General features: G+C 51.6%; 1 protein-coding gene across 2 annotated transcripts in view; it reads right to left on the bottom strand.

The window, feature by feature from the left end:
- TMEM132B (transmembrane protein 132B) overlaps window positions 1-18,846 on the bottom strand; it is a 608,028-nt gene that overhangs the window by 500,329 nt on the left and 88,853 nt on the right. The gene's annotated exons all lie outside the window — the stretch shown is intronic.

The following is an 18,846-nucleotide window of genomic DNA, read 5'->3' as shown; positions in this document are numbered from 1 at the left end:
ACAGCCGCGTGGGCATGCAGCCAGCAGACAGGGAAGTGAGAAGCTCAGATTCTACCTCCTCATGAAATCCGCGGGAAGCCCCAGGGCAAGGTTTCCATTCTGACTTATTTACCGACGTGTGGAAAGGAAATTAAAATAAATGCAGAGTGTTAACGCGCTCCGTTTTCATTACGGATCGGTTTATTTTTCTTCTCGTCGTGCGTGCCATTTTATACCTCTCAGAAATTGATTTACAAGCTGTTCAAAGCTGTGCCTTCTTACTCTCCGATGGTGGCCAAAGCCTCTCCCTTTAATCTGAAAGAACAGAGCGAGGGTGACAGTCCCGCCCCACCGCAACTCGAGCAAAATGCAATACAAATTTTGTCTACCAGCTTGTATGGGAAGCCATCAGCCTCGGCTGCCAGACCCTTGCTTGTGCCCTTGAACCAGTTTGCAAGATATGATATCTGAATCTCGGAACGCTTTTATGAAGCCGTGAGATCGTGTCCTGAGAACTTGTACCCATGACCTGAAAAGCTCATATCCCTCCCTTTAACCCCCACGTCTCATATGGTGGCACTGTGCTTCCTTCCTTCCCCGCCCCACCCCACCGCCCCACTAGCAGGTAGACCAGGTGGCTGGAGTTCTGGATGTGAAGTGAGACTCCACTGAGTCTATGGCTGTCTCAAAGTGCTTTTTAGCCCCAGATGGAATGAGGTCTGGGTACTGCGACAGGAAGTGAGGAAGTCATAGTGAGGCTGAGCTGAAGAAGGCTTCTCCATCCTGCCCTCCTCATGAGCCCAGAGGAAACCCACGTCCAGGCGCACTCAGAGCTCAGGGCACTCCAGACAGATGCTCTGCGGCTGAAGGAGACTGACTCACAGCGCCAGCGGCAGGTGGCTCCCAGGGAGCCCCTGAGAGAGCTCGGGGGCAGAGACTGACAACCTCTCAGAATGAAGCAACTCACAGGCATTAGGTGTGCTGGCAGGGACGCTGTGACCCGAAGTTCACAGATAGACATCACTGATGTGCTCAGTTCCCAAAAAATATCCTGGGCATGTGTCGGGGTCAGGACAGGTGGGACTGGCAGCCCCGAGCCCCATGGTGGTACGACGTGAACCTGCTGCAGCCCAGAGAGTCAGAAACCTTCTCAGGAACCTCGCCAGCCCTACCTGGAAGCTGATTAATTACCAGTCTGGAGACCAATGGTGAAGGTTTGTGACATCTCAACAGCAGAGTCTCCTGTGCTAGTCTGCATAAGTCAGGGCAGGGCTGGGACAGCCAGGGGGCTCTTTGCCCGCTGGGCCAGGTGGCTAAGGTCTTTGAAAACCAGCAGCAAGGGAAATTACTCCCCGATCAGTCCAAGTGTGATGCTGACGACTAGCTGATAATTCACCACCACCTGGGTCTTAACTGATTAAGACCACCCCCCTCCCAACTGATGTCATTCATGGTCATGGTGGCCAGGAGCTAGCAGGAGCCCTTTGGAAGCTTTCAGATCTGTTCAGGATGATGCGGTGGGTGTTGTCTGTGGGGCAGAGGAACGGACTAGGAGATTATTCATTATTCTCTGCCTCCCGGAGTATTGCCATCTGCCTTCACGACGTCCCTCGGTGCCACCTTCGTGACTTTCTCCTTGTGCTCTGCGCTTGCTCCTTGGGAAGTCACCACCCCTGTGTGAGAGCAGACCCCTTCTTGTCAAGACTTCTCAGCGTGGGGAGGGCCTCCCGGGCCAGTGCCTCCAGCCCTGCCCTCTGCCCTCTGCCCTCTGCACCGCAGGGAACTGCATTTCCCAAGCTCCCTGAGTTCTGGGTGGGGTCAGCCAACGGAAGGCTCTTGTGGGAGCCAGACGGCGGGAAGAAGGGAGAAACCACGGTGGAGACCCTGCCTCTTCTGTGGTCCTAGTCCCCCACTGGGCTCCCACCCCGGACACCGCTCCCTGTAGGCAGTCGATCTAGCACTGGGGTCCTGATCATCCCATCTCCCTCCTTTGTCCCTCCAGCCCAGGAGGCAGTAAGAGCTCCCTGCTCTGATTAATTTCTGGACTGCTTGGCCACTCCCAGATGGTACTTCACCCTGCCCAACTCGGTGTCTCAGGTCTCCCGTCCCCCTCAGTGACTCTCTCCCCTTACTAAATCTCCTCTGCCAGAAGAGCTAAAATGGTTTCCATTTTATTGGCCGAGGCACGATCCGTCCACTCGTCCATCACTTCATCCCTGCTACCTCCTTTCAAAGCTGCCGGTGCCCTCTGAAACGGGCCTTGGTAACCTCCCTTGTTTATTTACTTACTACCCACTCTACCCACTCACGTCCCAGCTCCCAAGAGCAGAGAGTGTGATGCCCAGTTCCGTGCTGACTCTCCCGTACCCAGCAGAAGCAGCTAAGTAAATATTTGCTGAATGAAGATCCGTCCATTAAGGTTGCCTCAGTGTCATGCCCGAGAGGATAAATCTCTCTTCTATTCCTTTTCGGTCTCTCTTTGGCTCCTTGCCAGAGTTGTTAATAGATACCATTAATATTAACAAATCATGTGCCCATCACATTATCACTTCATTCATTTCCTCCTCAAATTTCACAGCACAGTGGTCGCTGGCTGGTTGCTAGGGTGGCCAAGCCAAGAGCTGCATTTCTCACATGGGGGAGTGGGGGGAGGAAGTATTCCCTTAAAGGAGAAACACGCCACCGACAGAGCACCTGCCCACCGTCAACACACCTGGGTGCATTTCCCCGCCGCCTCTGTTCGTCGTTATAGTGGTTGTGAAGACGAGTCGTCTTAAGCCCTTTTTGAGTAACATCTGGTCTCAAGAAAAGAAAGATAAGGAATCCAGTTCAGACACGTGTGGGTTAAGGTACTGAGGAGATGGTGGGAAACTGTGGAAAACATGACTGAGGGATTCAGGGGGGATGAACCCTATTTCTTCTCCTCTACAGAAGTAAGCTCCTGTTAAACGCAATGCCACACCAGAAACCATGTCTGTGTTCTCTCGGACAGGGGTCTGCAACCCCAGCTGCACAGTAAGCGCACAGGGTAGAGAACGTCTGTGTTTACCTGGCCTTGCCCGACAGAACTGATTAAAACTTGCTCAGGTGGGGCTTGACTTCTCTAATGTCCCTAGATGGTTCAGTTAAACAGCAGTGGGAAGAACCACCAGTCTCAAGGTGCCAAGGACTCTACTGGATACAGAGTAAGTGCTTTGTATAACACTCAAAAATTAATAGTCATTCACTGCTGTGAAAGGCAAGTCTTAGGTCAGCAAGTCCATTAAGAATTAAATATGACTATAAAAATTGCAGTGATAAGAAAAGGTAAAATATAGAAAAAGAAAGGCAAAGAAAAAACAAGACTAGGATCATCATGGTCATTGAAATCATCATCATCATCATCACTATCATCATCATCACCATCACCACCATCATCATCATCACCATTATCATCATCATCATCATCATCACCATCATCACTATCATCACCACCATCATCATCATCACTACCATCATCATCACCACCTCCATTATCATTATTATTACCACCATCATCACTGTCATCATCACCACCATCATCATCACCATCAGCCCATCACCATCATTGTTGTCATCATTCTTATAATCCTATGATACACTATGCACTGTTTTAAGCATTGTATAGGTTAGGGGTCCCCAAACTTTTTACACAGGGGGCCAGTTCACTGTCCCTCAAGACTGTTGGAGGGCCAGACTATAAAAAAAAAACTATGAACAAATCCCTATGCACACTGCATATATCTTATTTTAAAGTAAAAAAACAAAGTGGGGACAAATACAATATTTCAAATAAAGAACAAGTAAATTTAAATCAACAAACTGACCAGTATTTCAATGGAAACTATGGGCCTGCTTTTGGCTAATGAGATGGTCAATGTCCGGTTCCATATTTGTCACTGCTAGCCATAACAAGTGATATGACGTGCTTCCGGAGCCATGACGCGTGCATCCCGCGTCACCGGAAGTAGTACTGTACGTGAGCGACACTGCTACATACAGTACTCCAGGAGCATAGGATATGGATGCTGACCACCAATGAAAGAGGTGCCCCTTCCAGAAGTGTGGTGGGGCCAGATAAATGACCTCAGGGGGCCGCATGTGGCCCACGGGCCGTAGTTTGGGGACCCCTGGTATAGGTATTAGCTCTCTTGTTGTTCTGTTTTTTTTTTGGGGGGGTTGTATTTTTCTGAAGCTGGAAACGGGGAGAGACAGTCAGACTCCCGCATACGCCTGACCGGGATCCACCCAGCACGCCCACCAGGGGGCGACGCTCTGCCCACCAGGGGGCGATGCTCTGCCCCTCCAGGGCGTCGCTCTGCTGCGACCAGAGCCACTCCAGTGCCTGGGGCAGAGGCCAAGGAGCCATCCCCAGTGCCCGGGCCATCTTTGCTCCAATGGAGCCTCGCTGCGGGAGGGGAAGAGAGAGACAGAGAGGAAGGAGAGGGGGAGGGATGGAGAAGCAGATGGGCGCTTCTCCTGTGTGCCCTGGCCGGGAATCGAACCCAGGACTTCTGCACGCCAGGCCGACGCTCTACCACTGAGCCAACCGGCCAGGGCCAGTATTAGCTCTCTTAATCATCACAATATTCTTCATTGAGGACTTGATTATTATCACCATTCACAGATGAGTAAACTGAGATACAAGGGGCTTCCGTGAAGGGCTAAGATCTCACAGCTTGTAAGTGGCAGGGGGAACATGTCAAGCCAAGCAGTCCAGCTCCAAGCCACTGTGACCCGTTGCCAGGGGGAAACCCAGCCAGCAACATTCCCATCATCAGGGCTCAGGCAATGACCACGGGGCGGCACATGTGCCTCTGAACTGCCCAGCTCTCAAAGCACAAGATGAGGTCACTTGTTGGACATCGTCCACGGGATGAAAGCAAGAGACAAAAGCTTTTCCTGGCTCTAAGAGACTTCCTCTGGTGGGTGCTCCTGAGGGGACCCTGAGGATACAACAGCCTTCCTACAGCCCATCATGAGTTTCCCAGCATGCTTCCTGTGGTTCCTCTACCTGCCAGGCTGGACATAATGACAAAACAAAAAACAAGAAAGATCCGTTCTGTCCAGGACAAAGGAGTGGGGGCCAAGACAGGTGGCAGCTCTTGGAAGGTCTGGTCGGGTAGAAAAATAAACTCGGGACAACGATCCTAGAGAACCTGCCCTCCGTGCCCCCTCCATGAACACACTTTCTTACTGGACCGGCCAAGGTCTGAGCAAGTGGTGACTGGCAGAGCTTTGAGACGATCTTCTCTGGCAAGATCTTGGGCTCCAAGTGGCCTCCATAGACAATCAAAGCCAAGGCACAAGATTTACAACATAATGAGGAGTAGCAATCTTCCGTGGCATCCCCTCTGTTTTTCTGCTGAGAAAGTCCTCCCCCAACACCCTCAGATCAAATACATTAATTCTTTTTTGAGAGACAGAGAAAGAGAGGGTAGGGGACAGACAGACAGGAAAGGAGAGAGATGAGAAGCATCAGCTCATAATTGCGGCACCTTAGTTATTCATTGATTGCTTTCTCATATGTGCCTTGACTGGGGGGCTCCAGCAGAGCCAGTGACCCCTTGCTCAAGCCAGCAACCTTGGGCTCAAATCAGTGACCTTTGGCTTCAAGCCAGTGACCTTTGGGCTCAAGCCAGTGACCATGGGGTCATGCCTGTGATCCCACGCTCAGGTCAGCTACCCCAGGATCCTGTGCTCAAGCCTGCAACCTTGGAGTTTCGAACCTGGGTCCTCAGCATTCCAGGCTGACGCTCTATCCACTGCATTACTATCTGGTCAGGCTCAAATATATTAATTCGTTTTTACCTAGGTATCTAGGGCAATTAAAACTTGTATATATTTGCCTGACCTGTGGTGGCGCAGTGGATAAAGCATTGACCTGGAATGCTGAGGTCGCTGGTTCAATACCCTGCACTTGCCTGGTCTAAGGCACATATGGGAGTTGATGCTTCCTGCTCCTCCCCCCTTTCTCTCTCTCTCTCTCTCTTTCTCTCTCTCTCTCTCATTCTCTCTTTCTCCTCTCAAAATGAAAAAAAAAAAAATTAGGAATGGAGTTTATGGGTGTTAATTATAAAACAAAACAAAACAAAAAAACCCATCCTCCTTTACCATAAAACTTGTATATATTTAAGGTATACAAATTTGATGAATTGGGATATATATATATATACACATTGTGAAATAATCACCCAAATCAAGCTCACTGAATGTGAAATAACTTGATTTTTCTTTTTGTCGTGAGAATACTTAAGATAGACCCTCTTAGCAAATTTCAAGTATTACACTTAATTCTTAAATTATTCTGGGATTTCTTTTGGTGTATAATATGATACACTTAGTTAGCCAGTGAAAGTATTTATTTGACTTCACAGTTTAGGGAATTTTTTTAATTGGAAAAAAAATGTAACTTGTACTTAGGGACAGAGTCTTGAAAGAGGTAATTAAGTTAAAATGGGGTTATTGAGATGAACCCTAAGCCCAAACACGACTGGTATTCTCTATAAGAAGAAGAGATTAGGACACAGACACACACAGGGATGATACTGTGTGAAGAAGACATAGGAGGAAGGTGGCCGTTTAAGCCAAGGAGATCAACCTCGGGAGACATCAACCCTGAGGACCTCGTGACCTTGGACCCCCAGCCTCTGGAATTGCGAGCAAATACATTCCTGTTGTTCAGTCACCCCATTGGTGGAACTCTGTTATGGCGGCCCTAGCGAACTAACAGGGAAGGATCACCCTTCTTCAACAAAATTCCAGCCGTTTGCCTGGCCCTTTTCCTGTCTTTGGGTTAACTGTAGAATCCCTTTGTCAAGTTGCCCGCGTCTTCAAAACCCAACAGCTAGCTGGACCCCTGCCCGGAGATGACGGTCCGAGGACAGAGGGGAATGGCTGCCGTTCAGTGTGCCGCTCTGTTTCTGTCTGTGCTTCCAACTTTCCCAGGATAAACATGTCTTGCTTATTTCATGAAAGAGAAACATTGACATGTTTCCCATCAAAAGAAAGATGCAGAACTTGATTTTAAGTGGCAGATGGAGGGCAGGCGCAGCCTCGCGTCTCCACAGAAACCCCACAGAAATAAAAGCATCAAAGGTGCATAAAGGAACAAAGCTATTATCCAGAGACATTGGGGGGGGGGGAGCCTCCCGAGACTCAAATATGGCAACACACGTCTGGAAGAGACCAGGTGGATCCATGGGCAAGAGGGCGGGGGGCGGGGGGGACCTTGAGTAGCACCTTCCGTGTGTGCCCGACAGAGAGGATCTGGGGTGGGTCTGCCCGCCGGGACCCCAGACGGGCTCCACTCACTGTTGACACATAGAGTGAGAACAAGGCTAAAAGTAGAGCTGAGCCTGACCAGGCAGTGGCGCAGTGGAAAGAGCGTCGGACTGGGAAGCGGAAGATCCAGGTTCAAAACCTCAAGGTCACCAGGCGTGGGCTCATCTGGCTTGAGTGCAGGCTCACCAGGTTGAGGGTTGCTGGCTTGAGGGTGGGATCATAGATGTGACCCCATGGTCACTGGCTTGAGCCAAAGGTCACTAGTTTGAGCAAGGGGTCACTCGCTCTGCTGTAGCCCCCCCCCCTGTCAAGGCACGTATGAGAAAGAAATCAATGAACAACTAAGGTGTCACACGAAGAATTGATGCTTCTCATCTCTCTCCGTTCCTGTCTGTCTGTCCCTATCTGTCCCTCTCTCTGTCTCTCTCCCTGTCTCTGGAAAGACCAGAGAATGATGGGAGGGAGGGAGGGAGGGAGGGAGGGAGGGAGGGAGGGAGGGAGGGAGGAAGGAAGGAAGGAAGGAAGGAAGGAAGGAAGGAAGGAAGGAAGGAAGGAAGGAAGGAAGGCTGGAAGCCAGGGGGATGATGGAATTCTATAAATAGGACACCCCCTCCAGGCAGACTCCTCCCTGCACCCCCACTCTGAGAAAAAGGCAGAACGCTTGTTATGTGTGTGCCCTATCATGACTCAACCCTTCCTTAAGGAACCTGAATGAACCCTAGAGAGAACCGCCAGGTGTCCACATGTGGGTGTTGCCACTCACATCCCGAGAGAGAGGGGGTGTGCATGGGACTGCCACCATGGAACCACCGCAAGGACCCATCACACACTGAGAAAGGAAGGTGGGAAGTCAGAGGAGCTAGCCACGTGACTACAGGAAAGATAAAATAAAACAAGCCCCTCCTGGCCTGAGCTGCTGTGGCCAGATGCGTCTGTTACCTGCAGCAGATACAACGTCACCTGGTGAGAAGGGAGAGGAGGGGGCATGTAAATTAACTCAGTCCTCGACTTTCACACAGAAGGCACTGCTGCCTAAATGTCTGAACTCAGAAAGCAGAGAAACAGGGACGGAGAGAGAATTCTGGCAATCAGCAGCAGAAGAACTAATGGCAGAGACGGCTGGGCGTGGCTGGCATTGACACCACCTCCCGGTGACAGCCACAGTGTCCCGTGTCATTTTCTCCGTGCGCATGCATGAAGGCGAGGCTGAGTAGGCTTCTGTCTGCCCAAATTCAAAACTAGCCAAGCAAGGGGGCAAGACAGCCCTGAACACAGGGTCCGGGGTCGGTGTGTGGGGACAAGGACATGGCAGCCTTAGTCTAGACTAGAAGGCGCCGTGTCTGGGGGAGAGACGACCATCCATCAAACACACAACAACAAAGACCTTCCCATCCATAGGACTGCATGTGGCTGCCTGCCGGGGGTTGTCCCAGCCTTCCCTGCCCCAGGTGTGGCCACGTGACCAGGTCCGGCCAGTGCACTGTGACCGTAAGTGTTGCATATTGCTTGGAAGCCAGCACTGATATCACTTACATCCCACCAGTGAGAAGTCTCCACCCCGCCACACTGGGGACATGGCAGAGTCCTATGCTGGAAGGCACCTGGGCCCCCGAGTCTCCCCCTGGAAGCGAGCATCCTGCCAAACGTGAACACCCACGCTGGACAGGAGCAAGACATCCTCTCTCTGCACGTAAGTCAACACCAGGGTTTACTCAAGATAGCAGCGGGTGATGCCTAAAGAACGCAACACTGCGTAGGGTAATTGGCTCCGGACAGCTGCAATCCTACTGGAAGGTTGAAACAATCACACAGCTCTTCCTGAACGTAATGCGCGCTCCTGTGAGCAAGGAGGAGACAGAGATGCTCGACAGAACGAGAGTGGAAGAGCCGCTCAGCCAACGTGAGTGGCTTCCACGGGGCAGCAGATGTAGAGAGAGCTTTATGAGATGGGTTAGATAGATCTCCATGACAGTAATTTTGACCTCCTATAGGCACCGTCAGCTGCGAGAACAGTAGGAAACGTTGATGACCTTGTTCTAATTTCCATTTATATTTATTCTAAATTGGACACCTCAGAGGTTGTTTAAATAAGAGATGGGAGTTCACTTAGTAACCTTGACAGCTCTCTCTCCATCGGACAGTGGGGGGCAGAGGAGGCTCACAAGAGGGGGGCCCCCCTCTGAGGTGGAGTCCCAGGTCTGCCACTGGCTCAATGTAGGGTCCAAGACAAGTCACGCTATCCCCCCACGCCCGAGTTTCCACTTCCATCTGGATCACATGGGGTCGGCTCTGGCCACCCATCAGGAAGTAACACCCCCCCCAAAAAAAAAAACCAGTAACAGAACATCAGATGTGGAGAGCATTTTTCTGGACTTCACGGCTAACTCAGACCAGCCTTCCCTCCATCGGTCATTGCTGAGACAACAGTGATTCTTTCCATCTGCAGGGAACCCACACCACACACATCTACATGATCAAGACACAGGTTAGCATCCGGTCTGGCTGGATTCGCAGCATTTACACAACGTCCCCAACAGGCATCATCACCAGTGTCCTCCCGCTGGTGAGTGGATAAGCACGTGGCGGTACATCCATGGAGTGGATACTACTCAGCAATAAAGAAGAAACGATGGACATGCACACAACATGGTGGGTAAAGCTCAACGACGTCACACCGAATGGAAGCAGGCCACTTGGAAGGGGTCCACGCATGTGACATTCTAGCAAAACCTAATCAGAGGGATGGGGAACAGGTGGGGACCACCAGGGACTAGGAGAAGCGGAGGGTTTGACCACAAATATTCAAAACAAAGTTCTGAGGGTGGGGGTGATGGAATCCCCAACTGTTGTGTTGGTTACATGACTCTGTTCGTCAAAATTCAAAGAGCTAGCCCTGGCCAGTTGGCTCAGCGGTAGAGCGTCAGCCCAGCATGTGGAAGTTCCAGGTTCAATTCCTGGCCAGGACACACAGGAGAAGCGCCCATCTGCTTCTCCACCCCTCCCCCTCTCCTTTCTCTCTGTCTCTTTCTTCCCCTCCCGCAGCCAAAGCTCCAATGGAGCAAAGTTGACCTGGGTGCTGAGGATGGCTCTATGGCCTCTGCCTCAGGCACTAGAATGACTCTGGTTGCAGTGGAGCAACACCCCCGATGGGCAGAGCATCACCCCCAGTGGGCATGCCATGTGGATCCCGGTTGGGTGCATGCAGGAGTCTATTTGTCTGCCTCCCTACTTCTCACTTCAAAAAGAAGGAAAAAAAAACTCAAAGAGCTATACATCATAAAGCATGAACCACAGTGGAAGCAAATTTTAAGTTTTCCTCCAGCATTTAGCCCCCCAGGAAACTGACTTCACTCTCTGTCGTCAAGTCCCCGCCAGGCTGGGGTCACCAAGACTCACGTTTCCCATCCTTCCAGTCCAGCCCGGAGGATCTCTTTCCCAAAGCTGCAGGGGAAGGTCCCAGTCTCCCGACCTCCTCCCTTGCTGGTTCCACACCCAGCCCTGAACCTATCACCAGGGCTGGGGGAATGGCCCGTTCCAACTGACTCAGCCACAGTCACAGGACCCTCCCGGGAGCCCGGAGATTGGTCAGCTTTCACTGAAGCATGAATGTGGCGAGGGTTCCCCAGAGCACCCTCCAGGTACCACTCTTGACAAAAAGAACAGGATGTCCTTCGTAGGGAGCAACACAAAACTCTGCTCTGTCACTCATGGGGGATGGTGTACGTCAGGTCGAGGCTGACTTCTTCCCGGCCAGGACCCTGTCAGCACTGCTCACATTGAAAAAGAGAACTTGGGATTGCATACGCCTGGACAAACCAGGTATCTCAGCAACTAGCCTGCAGCCGTGGGTCCCCTCGAGGTAGGGGGAAGTTGAACCCAGGGCTCAAAATAAACCAACATCCACTAATGGGCTCATATGTTTACCTGAGGATATCGTGTCTTCAAAAGGTGACCTCCGCAAAAGAACTGAATAGATACTTCTCCAAAGAGGACATACAGATGGCCAACAGGCACATGAAAAAAATGTTCAACATCACTAATTATCATAGAAATACAAATTAAAACCATAATGAGATACCACCTCACACCTGTCAGAATGGCACTCATCAACAAAACAATACATAACAAGTGCTGGCGAGGATGTGGAGAAAAGGGAACTCTCCTGCACTGCTGGTGGGAATGCAGACTGGTGTAGCCCCTGTGGAGAACTGTATGGGGTTTCCTCAAAAAATTAAAAATGGAACTGCCTTTTGACCCAGCTATCCCACTTTTAGGAATATATCCTAAGAACACCAAATCACTGATTCAAAAGAAGAAATGCACCCCCATGTTTATTGCAGCATTGTTCACAATAGCCACGATCTGGAGATAGCCCAAGTGTCCGTCAGTGGATGAGTGGATTAAAAAGCTGTGGTACATATATATACAATGGAATACTACATGGCTGTGAAAAAGAAGGAAATCTTACCTTTTGCAACAGCATGGATGGACCTGGAGACTATTATGCTAAGTGAATAAGCCAGGCAGAGAAAGACAAATATCATATGACCTCACTTATATGTGTAGTCTAATGAACAAAGTGAACTGAGGTACGGAATAGAGACAGAGGCGGGGTCACAGGGACCAGAGGGACAGCTGTCAGAGGGAAGGGGGAGGAGGGGATAGGATCAGAGAAGGTAAAGGGATTCGTAAAATTATATATACATAACACAGAGATACAGATAACAGGACAGCAAATCCCAGAGAGAAGGGGGGAGGGAGTTAGGGGGAGGAGGCAAAGGGGGCATAAAAAGGGACATAGGGTGGGGGTGAGGGAGTTATATTCAGTGGGACACTTGAATCCATATAAACACAATAAATTAAAAATTGATTAAAAAAAATTTTTTTTAATCTATAAGAAAAATGTGACCTCCACAGGCAGGGACACACGGAAGAACACGGAGCAGGGTTCATGGGGCGAAGACCCGCGCCACAGTCACAGGAGGGCCCACACATGGGTTGATGCTCTGTGCTCATGTGTGTGGCCTCTGAGCTGAAGAGTTCTGTCTCTGACCTTGTGCCTCGGAAGTGTATTTTCTGTCTGAATTAACTTCTTGGGACAAGTGAGGGAAGGCGCCCGGGGTGCAGGGAGAGCAGAGCTGGATCGGAACAGACAAGCCAAGGGCACAGCCTGCTCTTGAGAAACTTAAAACGTTTTAAAAATGAGAAAAGAAGACAAATCTACATTTTGAAAACATGGTTACAGTAAAAGAAAGAGGTGAACTGTTCATGCACCTGACACAAGTTACACATGTTGTAAAATCTCAGAGAAAGAAGCGATCCATATTCGTCAGGAATGATCACAAGTTTAACGTGAGTGAAATATCAGCAGTCATCACAGGAATGCCTGACCAGGCAGTGGCGCAGTGAATAGAGCATCGGACTGGGATGCAGAGGACCCAGGTTTGAAACCCGAGGTCACCGGCTTGTGTGCGGGTTCATCCGGCTTGAGCGCGGGGTCACTGGCTTGAGCGTAGGATCATACACATGACTCCATGGTCACTGGCTTGAGCCCAAAGGTCGCTGGCTTGAAGCCCAAGGTCGCTGGCTTGAGCAAGGGGTCACTCACTCTGCTGTAGCCCCCCTGGTCAAGGCACATACGAGCAAGCAATCAACAAACAACTAAGGAGCTACAACTAAGGAGCTGCAACAAAGAATTGATGCTTCTCATCTCTCTCCTTTCCTGTCTGTCCTTATCTGTCCCTCTGACTCTCTCTTTGTCTCTGTCAAAAAATAATAATAATCACTGGAATAACAAGCATTTGCCCTGTGCCTACTATATGCCAAACACTGTTCTATACTGGCTCATTATACATTTATTCTTGACACAATCCTGTGAGATAGGGTATTATTCTCATGTGAGTTACATTATTTATAGTATTATATAATTACATAAATACTTTAGAAGTACATAAGTAGTTTTATGAAGTCCATTCTATAGATGAAAAATTGAAGGCACAGAGATGTCAAGACACATGCCTAAGGTCACACAGCATGTTGGGGGTTAGAGCCAGAATCGAGCTCTGGAGTCCAGGCTCTCACCACCACCATTCTCTGCTGGTTACTGATTCCCTGACCCAGCAGCCTGCAGAATAAAACCCATCAAGAACACTAGGCGTGCAACAGAACCTTCCTCACCACACTGGCCCCGGGGCTAGGACACCGCTACCCTGTGTCCTAGGTAAAATCATATCCTCCGACAACAGCCCAGGAGAAATCTGTCCCTTTTTTCTCAAATCTAATTCCAAGCTTATTCTGTGTGGGGCAGAGTCAGCCAGAGAACAAAGGGACACGGAGGGCAGGTAGCAGTCTGGGAGCGCAGGAAGGTCCCTGGGGACATGGCCGTGTGAGCACGTGGACCCAGCCTGGGTCACTCCCAGCCGCCCCCTGAACCCCAGGCCCCCTCATCTGTTGCCTCTGCAGGAACAGTGACTTCATGCGCTGCAACACTGCCACCTAGTGGCCGAGGTCGTCACCACTGCATGAGAAGCAGGTGGTTTGTGTTGGGGGCAATAGATGGAGATTTGGGGACTTGAACCCAGACCCATTGCTGCATTGGACAGAAGACCATTTAGAGCAAGCATAATGGCCCCTTGTGACCAGAGTCCTTGTTGGCAAGTAAGAGGAACCCCAGCCTGATGGCCTTCTGTGTTAGAAAGGGCGTCACCTCCCGCCAGACCTCAGGCGAAGCAGAGAGAACACCGGCAGCAGAGGGCGGTGGGGGAAACGCCTACCACACTGGGTTCTCCATGTGCTGGAAGAACTAGAAGGACACAACGGTGAACCCTGAAGGGAGGAAACACCACAGCCTCCTCACCCCAGGACAGGAGAGAGACACGGCCAGGTTGCTGCAACACAGCTGACCAGAGGGTGAGCATGTCTGGTCCTGAGCAGGGAGCTCCAGGCTTCCCCCTGCAATCCTCCAATGCTACCCCTCTCCCCCTGGTCCACGAGTCCCCACCCTGATACAGCTAAAAGGGAGGAGAGGATTTCTGCCTGAATCACTCCCTTCCAAGCAAATTCTGGCGGATTTATAAAAGGACTTTTCTCTCCTTCTCTCAGCTGTATTCACTCCAGGGAGACATCTCCCCAGTCTCTGCTGGAAAGCTGCCCCGTTCTTCCTGCTCAGAGACTACCTGGGCGCTGAGAGACGAGGGGGGGGGGCAGAAAACTTAAAAAAGCCCATCCTAACAGGGACAAATGCAGCCTGTGTGGTGACAGAGAGCCAGTTGGGGACAGAGAGAGGTGCCCAGCTCTGAGATGTCTTATTAACTGTCCCCATGGAAGTAACCGGCCCATCACCTGCTCTCCCACCATCTGGGGGTCACTAGGCCCTGCCAGGCTCCCTGCATTCTCAAAGCCCCCAGACCTGAAGGTGAGAGCAGCCCAGGCTACAGAGCAGGCACCTGGCTGGGGAATCAGCCGCCTCTGAGCCAGCAGGGCCCCATGCAGAGCACCCAGCCCGAGGAGCACGGGGCTTTGAGGAGGGAGGCAGGAGGATGCTCCACTCCTTCGTTTCTGCACACCTCAGGTGGGATGGGGCGGGCACACCATCCATCTCAGTCAGCACAGGTGTCTGTAACAAACACCACACACCGAGTGGTTCCAACAACCAAAAGTTGTTTTCTCCTAGTTCTGGGGACTGAGGAGTCCAAGATCAAGGTGCTGGCCAAGTCTGTGTCCGGTGAAAGCCCGGTTCTTGCAGATTGCCCACATGGCAGAGAGAGGACACTCTGGCGTCCCTTCCTGCCCCTAGGAAAGCACTGATCCCATCACGGGGACCCCATCCTGTGACCTCATCTAACCAATCACCTCCCAACAGCCCACCTCCTAACACCATGGCGCTGCAGGGGAGGACTTCGCATATGGATTCTGGGGGGACACAGACACTAAGCCCAAAACACCATTCACCCTTCAGGTAGTCACTGAATGCCTGTCGGGAGATGGCCCCGTGCCAAGCACCGGGGTCACAGTGGATGATAGACCAACGCAGCCCCACCCTGGTGGATCTCAGTCCCGTGTGGGGCATGGACATAAATAAGCCATTCCAGCCAGGAGAAGCAAGTACGGTGACAGTGGGCACAGAGGCACGGATGTATCTGATGCAGCCAAGAAGGACAGGACCTATTGCAGGTTAAATGGAGTCCATCAAAACCTTACACCCATGGCACCTCAGAATGGAATCCTCATCGGAAATAGGGTCTTTGCAGGGGTAATTAGGCCATCAGGGATTAAGTCCAGGGACTGGTGTCTTTATAAGAGAACAGAAAAGGACTTTCACACATGGAGACACGGAGAGGAAGACCATGGGAAGACAGAGGCAGGGATTGGAGTGATGCAGCCACAAGGAGTGCTGGGCCACAGGAGCTGGGAGAGGCAGGGACGGGCTCTCTCTCAGAGCCTCCCGAAGGAGCCGACCCTGCCAACACCAGAGTTTTGGACGTCTGGCCTTCAGATCTGGGAGATAACGAGTTTCTGTTGTTTAAGCCACACAGTGTGTGGTCATGGGTTACGGTAACCCCAGGACTCCAATACCGTGCCCAGAGCACAAACGGAATGAACCATCAGGTCAAGGGGTGGGAAGGAGGAGGAAACTGGGTGGAGGGACCCGATGTCAGGGGGACACAGAGCCCTGCTGAGGGCTGGGAGGGGCCATGAGGTAGGAGCAGGGGTAGGGAGAGAGGGGAAAAGAGAACCAGACAAGGCTGGCTGGACAGAGGGAATTCATCCCAGGGGGAGTGGGAAGTCACGGAAGGAGCTTACATCACGGGAACATGGCGCCATCTATGCAATTTAGTAACCCATCACCCCAGGATGACGGAGAACGGGCAGGAAGCAGACATGAGCAGGGCAGAGGCAGACGCAGTGGTCCACATCAGAGACTGGTGACCCTGTTATACAAAGGGGCCAAAGACAGTCCCTGTCCACCAGCCCCCTGTTGCTTATTCTTTGGAGTGGGCTAGGGCCATTAGCTCAAAGACCATTGGTGCCAAACTCAACTTTTTACCCATCCAATTGCTTTAAAAACAGCCCAAACAGGCATACTTTTAGCCATTCAGTGCCTGTTGGTTTGCAGACCTCGTAAGACAGCACCGAACATCCCACTACCATGGGTCAGAAGCCCCTTGGGCTATAAGACCATGAGATGCTGCGGCCCCTCGGCGCTCCTTGACACACAGACTCCCACCATGCTGCCGAGGGATGTCACCTGGACACGAGAGCCCCCTGCCCACCTCTCTTCTCTCCTGGGAGTTCTCTGTCTCTCCTCCTAGCCTGGGTGGGAGCCCCTGTTTATGGATGGTCACCTGCTCTGAGGGACTTCCCACACACACACAGCAAAGAGATGCCCAAACAGAGCTCACGGTGACCGCCATCTCACGGTCCTATCCTTTTTGTCTGATCAGCTCTGATATCCTCAAACTCACCACAATCTGGATGCAAAAAGGGTTCCCAGGATGGAGAGGTGACACAAGAGATGTCGAGAGGATGTGGAAACTATTTAGATACGGGAGCAGGGGGAAGGGCGTTGAGAGAGAAAAGAACTGAGAGTTTTGCTGGGTTCGGGCATGGGCAGAGGGTTGGGCCAGTCACCGAGACAAGAAATGGCGTTGTTGGGGGAAGACGATGAGTTCTGCTCGCCGAGCAGGTTGAGTCTGAGGTACAGGTGGACACCCCAAGTCACAAGCGAGCTGCTGAAGTTCAGGAGAGAACGCGAAGTGCGAGAGAGGCCTGGGTGCCATGAGAAGGGCAGCAGCAGCTGACGTCACTGAAGTAAGTGGCCCAAAGAGAAACCTGCAAAGTGGAAAGAGAGGTCCCATCAAGCAGGGGGCTGGGAGGTGACAAGGAGCCTGCAGAGAAGGTTAGAGGGGCATCCAGGACAGGGCAGGAAAAGCCAGGGTGTTATAAGAAAAGCCAGCGGAGTGCTGGAGAGATGTCTGGGAAGGAGGGAGCCATCCCCGAGAAGGGGCCAAGCCTGGAGACACCGCCCGGGATCTGACGGCAGCTTGGATGACCTCGGCGGGCAGCCGCCGTGGAGGGGTGTCCACTATAAGCATAGCGATAGTGGTGAGGAGTGTGCAGGGAGCACTGAGAACAGACAGCTCTTTTGAGAATAGGAATTAGAGGACCCTCCATCCCCGCCCCCAGGTCTGGTCCCAAACCCTAGTGCCTCCAACCCATTTTGTGACACCCTTTGTGGACACTCCATCAAGAATTTCCTGCAGAGCAGAGCTGAGATGAAGGCACCAAATCTTCAGCTTTACTCAAATCTCCCTCCCCCCGCCCCCAGAATCCCTAATACCTGCCTCTCCTCCCAACAGCGTTAAGCTGATGTTTACCACCTGGGTTGCTATGACGACGGGATGCCAGAGCACGCTTCATTCTGAGCTCACCTCGTCTTTATGGAAAACAGGTCAGTGAGGGCGGGCGGGCAGCATTTTTCAGCAGAATACAAAACACTGAAATAGAGACCGATCCCCTCCGGACCAGGCATTGAAAGGAAAGAGGACTTCTCCCTGAAAGCAAGGAGCAAGCAGGTCGCAAACCGAGGCTTCTGAAGTTCAAAGGCACAGGGAGAGCACCGCCAAGCGGCCAAGCGGTGGGCTGTCATTTGGAGTCTTTTTCTTACTAGCAGGGGTGTGTTGAGTTGCCTCCCCAATATCTACATCTCTCCTCTCTCCCTTCAGGGAACAAACACCTTGGTGATGCGTGTGAGCGGGCACGTGACCCAGTGCAGGACACCTAAGGAAGGGAGGAAATCTCTGAACATGAGCACAGTCTCCTGGGAGAGACCTCGCCTGGCTGGTCCCAAGAAACTGCCCAGACAGAGCAGAGGGTGGCGGCCAGCTCCCGCTGGGAAGCTCGGAGCTGCAAGGGGTCAGCACCATGGACAGCGAACCGGAAGTCCACCAGAAGCAGGATCTCTGAGATGAGTCTGGGCTGCTGGGTCCAGTCACCGGCTCAACAGGGAACTGTTCTTGCGTGCACACAACTCACTCCCCGCGGCACAGGGAAGACAAGGGCCCAGCCCCCTGTGAGGTCCCCTGACTTCAGTACAAAAGAGAAAGTCCCACCAGATGACAGCTCCCACTGACAAAGTGGGAAACAATAACAGGGCAGGTCCTCAGGGAAAAGAACCCCACAAAGGGTCAAAGAATAGAAAACGTCAACACTTTTTTTTGCGGGGGAAGGTTTGGGGGGGTTTTTGCATCATCAAAATGAGCCAGCTTCAGATCAGACCATGGAAGCCCCACGTTTCCGGGATTCTTTACAAAAAAAAAAAGTCAACTCTCTGATCAATGACTTTTCAAATGCCACACTCCACGCATTCCAACAACAACTCTTTGCATGCTTAATGAATAACTCTATTGACGAACAGATTACTTTCTAATCATTTCTCCAATGCTGGCTGCCTCTTCCAAAAAAAAAAACCAGTCTGATCCCAAAACAAGCCGGTCTATACCAGAAAATCATTCCAATCATTTTCCTCCGGCCTCTGTTTGAAAATGCCCCTGACATGGCCAGGCA

This window comes from Saccopteryx bilineata, chromosome 2, assembly GCF_036850765.1.
Source record: "Saccopteryx bilineata isolate mSacBil1 chromosome 2, mSacBil1_pri_phased_curated, whole genome shotgun sequence".
In the NCBI taxonomy this organism is placed as follows: Eukaryota; Metazoa; Chordata; class Mammalia; order Chiroptera; family Emballonuridae; genus Saccopteryx; species Saccopteryx bilineata.
Note: the sequence above shows the minus strand (reverse complement) of the source record. Positions and strands in the feature narration are given on the sequence as shown.